We start from the raw sequence: 9,792 nt of genomic DNA on the forward strand, positions 1-9,792 counted from the left end.
ATGGATTTTAAAGTGTTATTACTGGCTTATGAGGCTTTAAATAATATTGGACTCTGCATATCTTTCAGATCTACTTTGTTTTAATATCCCTGATCACTTTTTAAGGTCTAAGTCTGGAGATTTATGGGGCTGTCTGCTCGGTAATTCAGAATCATGTGTGGCTCACGAATTCAGCGTTTATGTTCCTGGTTTGTGAAGCAAGTTTTGCTTCACACTTTGGGGTTTCTATTTTAAAATGGAAAGCAAACACATTTTCAGCAATGCTTCCTTGTTGTAGGAGTGGGAAGAGTCCTGGAGAGGGTGTCGTGTGTGACAGCGGCGCTAACCCTGAGCAGCAACGCTTTAGCCAAATTAAAACAAAGTCAAAGCAATTTATGTTCTCAGCTTGTTATTGGACTGATTCAGGAATAGCTTAGCCTGAAGTCCGAGAGGATCACCATTCCGTCTGGATTTTAACACACACCTTTGCTATCAGTGTCTGCAAGGCACCACGAAGCAGAGACGGAGAGCAGAGGTGCTGCGGGGAGCCCTCCTCAGGGCCTGCTCCTGCTGCACCCCACGATTTGTGCCTGGGGCTCAGCAGGCCAGGAGGGGGACCTGGGCCACGACTGACCCCAGTCACACAGCAAGGAGAGGCCATTAAGCACTGGAGTGTTGTCTGTCATTAAAACCTTGAGAATCGGCCCTTCTCTCTGCCTTGTCACTGCGCGGTGTCCACGTCAGTCTGCGTTTTTAAGTTTTGCCAAGCTGTTGCTTGAGACATGGACGAAATAAAGGGGTCTGCTGGTACCCAGCTCAGAGCCAACACGCACTAGCACCAGCCCAGAGCTAGGGGCAGCAGCTCCGAGCCCTGCCAGCAGCGGACACAGCAATACCCCATGCTCTTGATGCTCGGTCCCAGCTCCACCAGCAGCTCAGCGCAAGCCGTGGCAGCACGGAGCACTGCTGGGCTTTGTATTTGCCCACTCATCTCTGCACACTTCAGGCCATCAGCCGACAAGTTTATTTACTTCTTATAGCACAGAACGAATGACAAAGGGGCTCATTAAGTCCCTTAGGCAGAAACAAAAGCAAGCAGCGCACATGGTAGGTGCGTAAGGCTGATGGAGCACTGGTTGGAGCAGGCAGTAGGCAGCAGGACAGCGTGCTTCGGGAAGCGACAAATTATAAACTGAGGTATTCAATCTCTAGAAAGCTTACACATTTAATTATCCAGCCAGACCTTCAGGGAAAAGAATTAGAACAATAATTATCAATTTGTTCTCTGTGTCCAAGGGCAAATTTAGCATTTAGAGGACAGAGTTGTTCTGTTTGGTTTTTTTTTTCCTACTCTTTGTAATTCTGATTAGCAAAATGCGCTTTAGTCTTTGAAATGAATGATTCTTCCTTTCTCCTCCGTGTGCTGTTTCCTTGGAAAATGGCCTGGGCCATGGGATGTTCGCAGGGGCAGTGCTGGGTTTGGGGACAGGGTGCTGGGACACCGGGACATTTGCCCCAGCGCACCCTCCTGTGAGCGGGGCTCAGCTCTCCCACTTTCCTCAGCCTCTTTGCAAGGACTGCAGCATCGCTGAGGCGCCAGGACAATATTTCTGCTTTCTCTGCAGCGAGTGGCCCAGGCAGCTCCGGGAAAGGCACCCAGGCTCTGCGCCCACCACCCCGGAGCAGGAGCACTGCCCATGTCCCACTGCCACCCACCAGCTGGCACAGGGCAGGGAGGCAAAGCACTGCCCATGGGCTCTGCGGTGATGGCAGGGCACACACGGTGCCACCCACCGCAGGAACAAGCCACGGGGTGCCTGCACGTGCAAGCACCAGGCAGGCCATCGCCATGCAGAGCATGTACACCCTGCTGCAGCTCGGCGCTCCGCGGCCATATAAAACACCTTTCTGCAATGGGATTTCCATTACACAGAGCATTCCCTGCAAGTTCTCTCATTATTGATTCAATTTCATGTTAATGGCCACCTGTCATAAACCACATCGACAATAATGAGCCATTTTATGTTGATTGTTGATCTATGGTAATTTCCAGAAACTGTATTCTTTATTTATTCATCAGCGTAATGGTAATTCAATATTGCAGCTATGTAAATTAAGGGTCTTTTTTTTTTTTCTTCTAGGGTTGGAAGCTAGGCAGGACATGGTTTTCAAAGGCAGAATTGCTCCTGAGCAGAGAAACGAGGAGTTATGTGCTGAGGCGTTGTCAGTCCAATGGTCTCCCTCTGCATTTCACCCCATCCTCCCAGGATGAGGAGCGTTGCTCTTCCTCCCCCCTGCGACACAGCAACTCACAGCCCCACGACAGGCTCCCCCCAGCTGCGGCAGTGCCCCTTGGGTCAGGAATCCCACCTTTCCCAAGTGTTTTTCTGGGTCACAAGGAAATCCTGCTCCTGCCAGAGCAGCCCCAGAGCCCTCGGCCCCCTCCCGCCGAGGCTCCCCGGGGCCGTGGGTGCAGATGGGGAACCCCAGCCCGACGGCGTGAGACGCCAGGGCTCACTGCTTCGCAGCTATCTGCTCCTGGCAGGCTTTAATTTACAGATAATGGACACTTTTTACAGTTAATATTTGAATACATCAGTTTCCACTTGACCTGTCTGAGCAAATTCTTGATGGATATTCAACCTCTTTCATAAACGGAGCTTATCCTTCAGCTCGAGGAGAAAATGAAACATTAACAAGAAATATAAAATGCAATTCAGGCTCTTCACGAGCAGAATAACTCCCGGTTACAGCCGGCTGTGCAGACCTCCTGCAGCGCGCTGCGGGAGCTGCTCTGCCCGCTGCACAGCACCCCAGGGACCGCGGGGCTCGTCCCGGCTCTCGGCCCCATCCAGGCAGCATCGCACCCTCTCACCAGCACCAGCTTCGTGCTGGTGGCAAGAGCAGAGCCATGCCAGAGAGCAGCCAGCAGCAGGGGTATGCCAACACACGCTTTACTCTACGCACTGAACCCAGCGGAGCTTTTGCTGCTTATTTTTTTCCTTTTGGGTAGTTTTTAAAGGTATCGAAAGGATAAAGATGAATCCGGCATGGAAAGCCTCCTGGAATGAGCTCCATTATTAAAAATGCTCTATTTAATTCAGATTGATAACTGCGTTAAAGTAGCGGGCTTTCCCTCCCGTAATTGAGTTACACCTACAGCATTGAAGTCAAAGCGATTTTAATCACCGCCGCTGTTAGGTGTTGTATGCTGAATTCATGGTGTCAAGGCGAGTGCTTGGAAACATCAGTTAAGGACGCTGCTTGCCGATTCCCCCTCGCCTGCCTTCAGGCACCGGGCGTGCTCTGGTCAGGGTGGCTCAGGACCCTCTCGGTGACCCACCACGAGCTGTGGCCCACGCAGGGAACAGCTCAGCACAGCCCCCTTCTGAAGCCAGAGCCCCGTCCCGATTCCCTCTCCTGCCCCCATCGGGGTTGGCTGCATATTGCAATGTTGCATATATTCCATATATCCCATACCTCTGGGTTTTGTTGCTACGGCCTGTGTTCGGGACTCAGCTGTACAACATGGACAGGCACAAACACAGCGTCCCCCGGTGAGTTAAGAGAGTCAGGCTCTTTCATTTTGACATCAGATAACCTTGATAAATTTTCTTATTAAATTTAATATCTTTGATCAATCACAGTAAAACTTGAGAGATTATTAAAATGAGGAATCGCTTTGTAGGGTTTATGGTTATTGTGCTACCTAAATTAAAAACGTAGGTGCTGTTATTTAAAGGAAGAAATACTCCCACCCTCCCTAAAGCCACGTATATCATTTTAGCTCCGGCCAGAGATCTGCGATAAGCAGAAATCTCTCTGCATGCTCCAATTAACCAAATGCACCGCTTCCCAAGGCTGTGGGCACCAGGCAGAGCATGGGGGATCCCCATCACCAGCTGGACCAGTGCCTGCAAACCCCTCAGCAAGGGGGAGCGGGGACTGCCCCAGGGGCTCGTCCTGCACACCAGCCCCTCCTGCCCGCCGGGATGCCCAGAAGGAAAGCAAGCGTGTGTTTTAAATTCAGCGACGTCATTATATGCTCATATATAATAGTTATATTTCATCATATAAGTCATGACCACAGCACCACACCGGAGGTTTCATCTCAGGAGAAGCTTCCCATGCTCATGGCCCTGTCTGCACACAGGAGAGGGACACGGGGACAGCAGGGGTTGGACCACTTGCCAGCCTCCCCCTGTACCCCTGAGCACAGCAGCTGATGGGAATCAAGCCAATTTAACTAAAAAGGAGCCATAAAAGCAGAGCCAGAGGCTCTCCCTGCCTGGTGCCGAGCACTGGCAGTGTCTGTGCGTGCTCAGGGAGCAGAGGGAGGATGGGGAAAGCTGCTCGCATCCCAAGAGCCCAGCGCTGCTAACCGCAGAGCGCATCACACCCAACAGAAGCCAGCATCCCGCCAATAACTGGGTGCCGTTTCTCAGAGCTGGTCTGTTTGCTCAGTACCCAACCCCGCCACCTCGTTCCCTCGTCGCGTGCCTGGACAAGGCATCATTACAATGATTGAAACTAAATTCAATTTCCTGGAGGGCTTCTCTTTGCTCCTTGCTGCTGTAACGCACGCGGTCCCATTTTCCCAGCTAAGTACTGATGTCTTTTCTTGGTTATTATTCTAATTTGATAACATTATATATATATTTTTAAAGCTTAATTGTGCCAAATGTGATGGAAGCAGCAAGGACACCAGCACCAGCATGGCAGGGGGCAGGAGCCAGCAGGATGCAGGGGACATTCAGTGCCCAGCACGTGGGTGCTGCTGCTGGGGACGTGGCACAGGGCTCTTTGGGACAGCTGTGCCACCTCAGGGCAGTTGTAAGAGGAGGACGGGTGGCTTTCTGCTGTGTTTTATTCTTTACATTTCACATCCCGCCAGCTGGGAGACATCCACAGAAGCCTTCCACTGAGGCTTTGCCTGGGGTTTTGCAGGAGCAGAAATAGCTGAGTTCAGCCTCAATCTGTTGTGATGAAGACAAGAGTTGGCCAACAGAAAGGGCAAGTCATCCTAACACGCCCAGGCTGCTGTCCTCCTCGGTTATCTCTGCCTGTGCCTAATCCTGGCTGCTACGGCCCCGCAGAGCGCACACAGCTCCCCCCCACGGGTCTCACTGCTGCCTTTTGGGCCGCTGACATTTTTAAGAACCTCCACTTCCTTAGCCAGTGTTCCGACAACACTTTGATTTTCTTCGCTGAATGTTTTTTGTACAAACCCTTCAAGACATCAGTAAAGAGAGACACCATGGAATTATTATTAGATACTGTCATCCACCCTTCCCTTCCCCCCAAAAAGCTTCAGGGCACAGAGAGCAATTACTCCACCCAGGAGACCCCAAAATGTTTAATTTCTTCCAGTGTTACTTCAGCGCCTGGAAATCCAAGACTACTTTTTTTTTAAATGAAAAGTCACAGAACAAGTTAGATTTTAGGGCCATTGGGCAAAGGAGGAGGAGGAGGACTGGGCGAGAAGTCACCCACAGAAACACCCAGGAAGCGGAGCGAGCTGCACAAAGCTCTCTCCCAAGCAAGTGGGGCTCAGTGGGGCACACATCTGGGTGTGCCCCGCACAGACAGCCGTGCTCACACCTCTGCCAGCAGCTCTCAGAGAGGTGCACTTGAATCTGGCAAGACTTTGAAGATCCAGCTTCTTAGACCAAGAAGCTGACAGCTTTACATTTACAGCTTCCCCCCTACCCCCCCCAGATTGCAGGCAAAGACAATTAGAAGGGATAAAATCAGATGTTTCTTTAAAAGAAAGCATTATTAGGCTTACGCAGCGCTGCTTTGTCAGAATGAGCTGCAAGGGACCAGCAGGGTTCATGGGTGGATTATGTGTTTAGAGGGATAAAGAAAATCCACAGCCACAGTTCTTAGCAAGGGAAACTGCAAGGGTATAAGGAGAGGAGGAGGGAGGAGGCTGCGGTGCAGCAGGAAGCTGTAATTGCCTGCTGTCACATCTGGAACTGCGTGCAACATCACTTACTGGTTATTTTGGGAGACAAGACACTGAATATGATGGACATGCTTCTGCCTTTGCTACCTGCAGAGAGGCTTGGCAGAAAGACCGGGGTTGGGAGATCTGTTCCCAGCACCTTTTCAGTTCAGGAAGCTTTGGCAATGTCATAAGAAATAACGATCAGCCCAGCTGCTAGAACAGAGCAGCGCAGCGAGCCCCTGTACTCCAGGTTAATCAAAGTGAACTTGTACATTTCTCACCCATCACGAATTTTCTGTCCTTAAAACCAGCTCTCAGCCACCAGCCTGCAGATATTTTCCACCTACCACTTCCCGTGTTGGTTCTCCCCATCGCAGCCTGCCACTTGCTCTGTGGGCAGCTGCCCAGCAGCGATGTCCCAGCAAGGGCTGGGGACAGAGCTGCGGGATGGGTCAGCGCAACACCGGGCGTGCTGCAACATTTTGAACATTTGAACAATTTTGTTCCTGACAGCAACACATCCAGCAGCTCCTGAGAACCATGACAGTGCCTTTTAGGAGCTCCTGTTCCCCCGTGTACCCTCACGGCTTTAGGTCTTGGGCTGAAACCGAAGGCAATAATAATCACCATGGTCACTGGTACAGGCAGATGATGCACGGGTGCTTGGCTGCATGCAGCTGGCCCCTGCAAATGAGACCATTACATTAACTGCTCTGCTGCTTTGGCACCTCAAACTAATTTTGTGTTTGTTTGGGCCATGAGTATTTTAACCTACAGTAACAACAAACTTTTGCCAACCCAAGGCAGTTTAATAGCCAAAACCGCTGATTAAAATTTTGAGTTGTCCCAGAATGATGGAACAGCTCCTGTCTACAATATATTAAGCTTCTGGCATTCAAATTTATATGCAGTGTAAGCTTCCTTTATGAGGAAAAACAAGTTTCCTTTCTCACATCCAAAGCAGAGCAGGCTTCTCCTAAACACTGGCTTAACCAGACAGCCCATGCCAGCAGGCAGATGCATGCCCATTTAGCAGTGGCCACAGCTGTGCAGCACAGGGGATCTCCTGGGCACACCGGGACTTTCTGAATGACCCCAAAGCAAGCATATTTCCAGTGGAAACTGCACCGGGGAGTTCTGTGCCATCAACTCAGTGTCCAGCCCAGCTCTTGTGCCTGGGCTTTGCTGGGGACACACCAGGCATCCCCCCAACACCCCATGGGGCTGCTCTTTGGTACCTTGCACTCAGGTGCACTTGGTAGGAGCCTAAATAAACTCTTGTCACTGCAGACCTCAATAAATTTTCATTACCATTTGCTTCAGCTGTTGCCAAACATTTCTCCTCTCCCTGAGGGTTCCCAAAGTGGCCATAACTCCTTTCTGAGTCAAGGAGTTAATGTTTTATAGCAGATGGATACATTCAGTTTATCCTCTATTTCTCAGCCTCGAGTCTTTAGGCAAACACAGTCATTTTATGCAGGAGGAAAAGTTGACCAAAGATAAGAGCTGGGGCCATTTCTCAGAAGAGGCAAAGCCCAGCCAGGCTCAGCATGGGGCAGAGCAGGGAGGAGGACCCAGGGACCAAGCCAGGAGCAGACCCTTTGCCACGGTGCTGGCACACAGCAGCTCTGCCGCCTGCAACCCCCCCTGCTTCTGCAGAGGCACCCGCAGAGCCTCCCCCGCTCACCTTTATCTGGAGAAGCTGGCATTTAATTTCACATCGCTCTTAATCCTCTTACTCCTCCAGGCTTCGCAAGGGCAGGTTTGGAGCTGTTTTTAGCTATATCATAACGGCAAGGAGAAATGAGGGCTATAGGCTTTGCTGTTGGACTGAGGGTTTGTCCCCCCGGAGCAGTCCCAGTGGGGGCAGAGCCCCCAGCTCGCCCTGGCCGAGCAGCACCAGCAGGAGGGCTGCAGGAACTGAGCCCGTGCAGCTGCCGAGCTCCTTCAGCTACACTCCATTAGTGCAGAACAGTTCTTACACCGCCCCAATTGTCTTCCTTTGAATGAGACTGCATGAGATGTTGTGAAATGCTAGTGCTATGAATTATTATCCCAGAAAGGTGTATACATTCGTAAACTCACTTTGCTTAAAAAAGAAAGCAAGACAAGCAGGAGATGTTGGGTAATTTATAACACTTGCTCTGCACTGCTGCTCCTCCCCAGCCACACCAATGCTATCACTCAAGGATTTGGGTTCTGCACTGGGAAAATGCTTGGCTTGAAGTCCTTCAGTTCTGTTGTGCAGGCTACAATAGGGCTTTTAAAGCTGAAGAACAATTTGGAAAGCACACAAACCCCCTCCTGATAATATCATATCCCTGGGAGGAAGCTGCATTTATACCTGTTTTGATATACAGGCTAATTAAGGATTGCCAAGAGAACTAGAGAATTTGCATCAAAATGTTGTTTCCATCATGATAAATAAGGCTCTCGTAGCTATATTCTACCTAGAGGACAATCTCATGCCATTTATAGTCACTGTGCATATGACTTTAAGCAATAGTCACTCAGCTATAGAAAATTCATTTGTTTCTCTTAAGATTTTATTGCATGCTGAGGATCAATCGCATGTCTGTAACTCAGGCTCAGACGAAAAACTACCTGCTTATAGGTGACTTCTCTTGATAGCTATTTCATGTAGTACTGCAAAAGCTGTTACTGAAGAATAGCTATTGTTTGAATCCTACAAACCCAAGAACTTATCAAGAGCAGCCCCTAGCTCCTAGCTGCCACAGATGTTTCCAAGCTCCCTTTCACTGCTTAACTGCATGTCCTTCAATGCCTCATCATACTGCTTTAAAGTTTCATTTCCTCTACAAGAGGCCTTGGATTTTGCAGGTGGACCTGGCACTGGTTACTGTGGCACACTGCAGAAAGCAAATAACTTAAGTTCCAAGCCCAGCCTGACCTGGCAGGTAAGTTTAGCTTAAGAAGTTCCATCATTTCCAGGTTTTGCTGACCACTATTTATACAATGCAGCGATTTAAGGTCTCCATTTCTGGGAGAAAGCAATTCACTGTCAGGCAAAGCTGGCCTCACCTCCAGGCTCTGCAAGGGCTTTTCCTTTCCCGGAGCAAACAGCATGGCAGCTCTCTCTGTTTGTTTTCTCTCCCGCTCACAAAATTGAATTATTATCCCTGCAGTGATATTCTTAAAGTTAAGAACAAATAAGTGTAGGAATGTTACAGAAAATGTGTCCACTTAGAAGTCAACAGAATAGCACAATATTTAAAGCTGTCTTAACAGTTCCTCCATCTCTGCAGCAAGATTTTTCATTTCATTAGCACTAAGTGCACTCATCAAGCAGTTATTTTAAAGCAGGATCCTGTATAAAAACCAGAAGGAGCCCCCATGTCAGGCCACGTGCTGTGGGGCACCCCCTGAGCTGAGCACATCAGTGTCCTGCACTGTCCCCAAAGCAGGACAGCAGCAAAGCCAAACCAGCACCCCCACTTCTGCAAATCAAGCTGCAAGAGCCTAGAATTAGGATTTATTGCAAGATACAGACATTTCTTCAATACTTTAAGTCAATGACCTTAGTGTTGGTTTTGAGCTATTGTTCAATTTGCACTCATTGCAATTTAAAACTCACCACAACAATTAATCATCAGCCCAGAACATTGCAGGGCTGCACTAACAGGGATATGGAGATTAATTAGCAGAGACTGTTTGAGCACGCTGTTCAGAAGCCCAGACCACCAGAGCTGCTGCACCCCAAGCCCCGTCTGCACCCCACTGACCTGCCGCAGGAGCACACAGCTCCTTCTGGGAGCTGCTCTGCACACACGATGAGTTGGATGAAGATGGAGTCCTCCAGCACAACCCCCACAGACAAGGATTCATCCCTTACTAACTGGGAG

General features: G+C 49.7%; 1 long non-coding RNA gene across 2 annotated transcripts; it reads right to left on the reverse strand.

The window, feature by feature from the left end:
• Window positions 1-585: 585 nt before the first annotated feature.
• LOC308181387 lies at window positions 586-9,792 on the reverse strand. 2 transcript variants are annotated; one of them, XR_013941443.1, is made up of 4 exons: window positions 9,673-9,792; window positions 8,972-9,069; window positions 7,617-7,709; window positions 586-1,222 (listed from the first exon to the last, which is right to left on the reverse strand). It is a non-coding gene; the product is annotated as an uncharacterized lncRNA (long non-coding RNA). The 2 variants fall into 2 exon arrangements; XR_013941444.1 differs by lacking the exon at window positions 586-1,222 and adding an exon at window positions 5,223-6,613.

Source organism: Anser brachyrhynchus (genome assembly GCF_964034855.1).
Source record: "Anser brachyrhynchus genome assembly, chromosome: 21".
NCBI lineage: Eukaryota > Metazoa > Chordata > Aves > Anseriformes > Anatidae > Anser > Anser brachyrhynchus.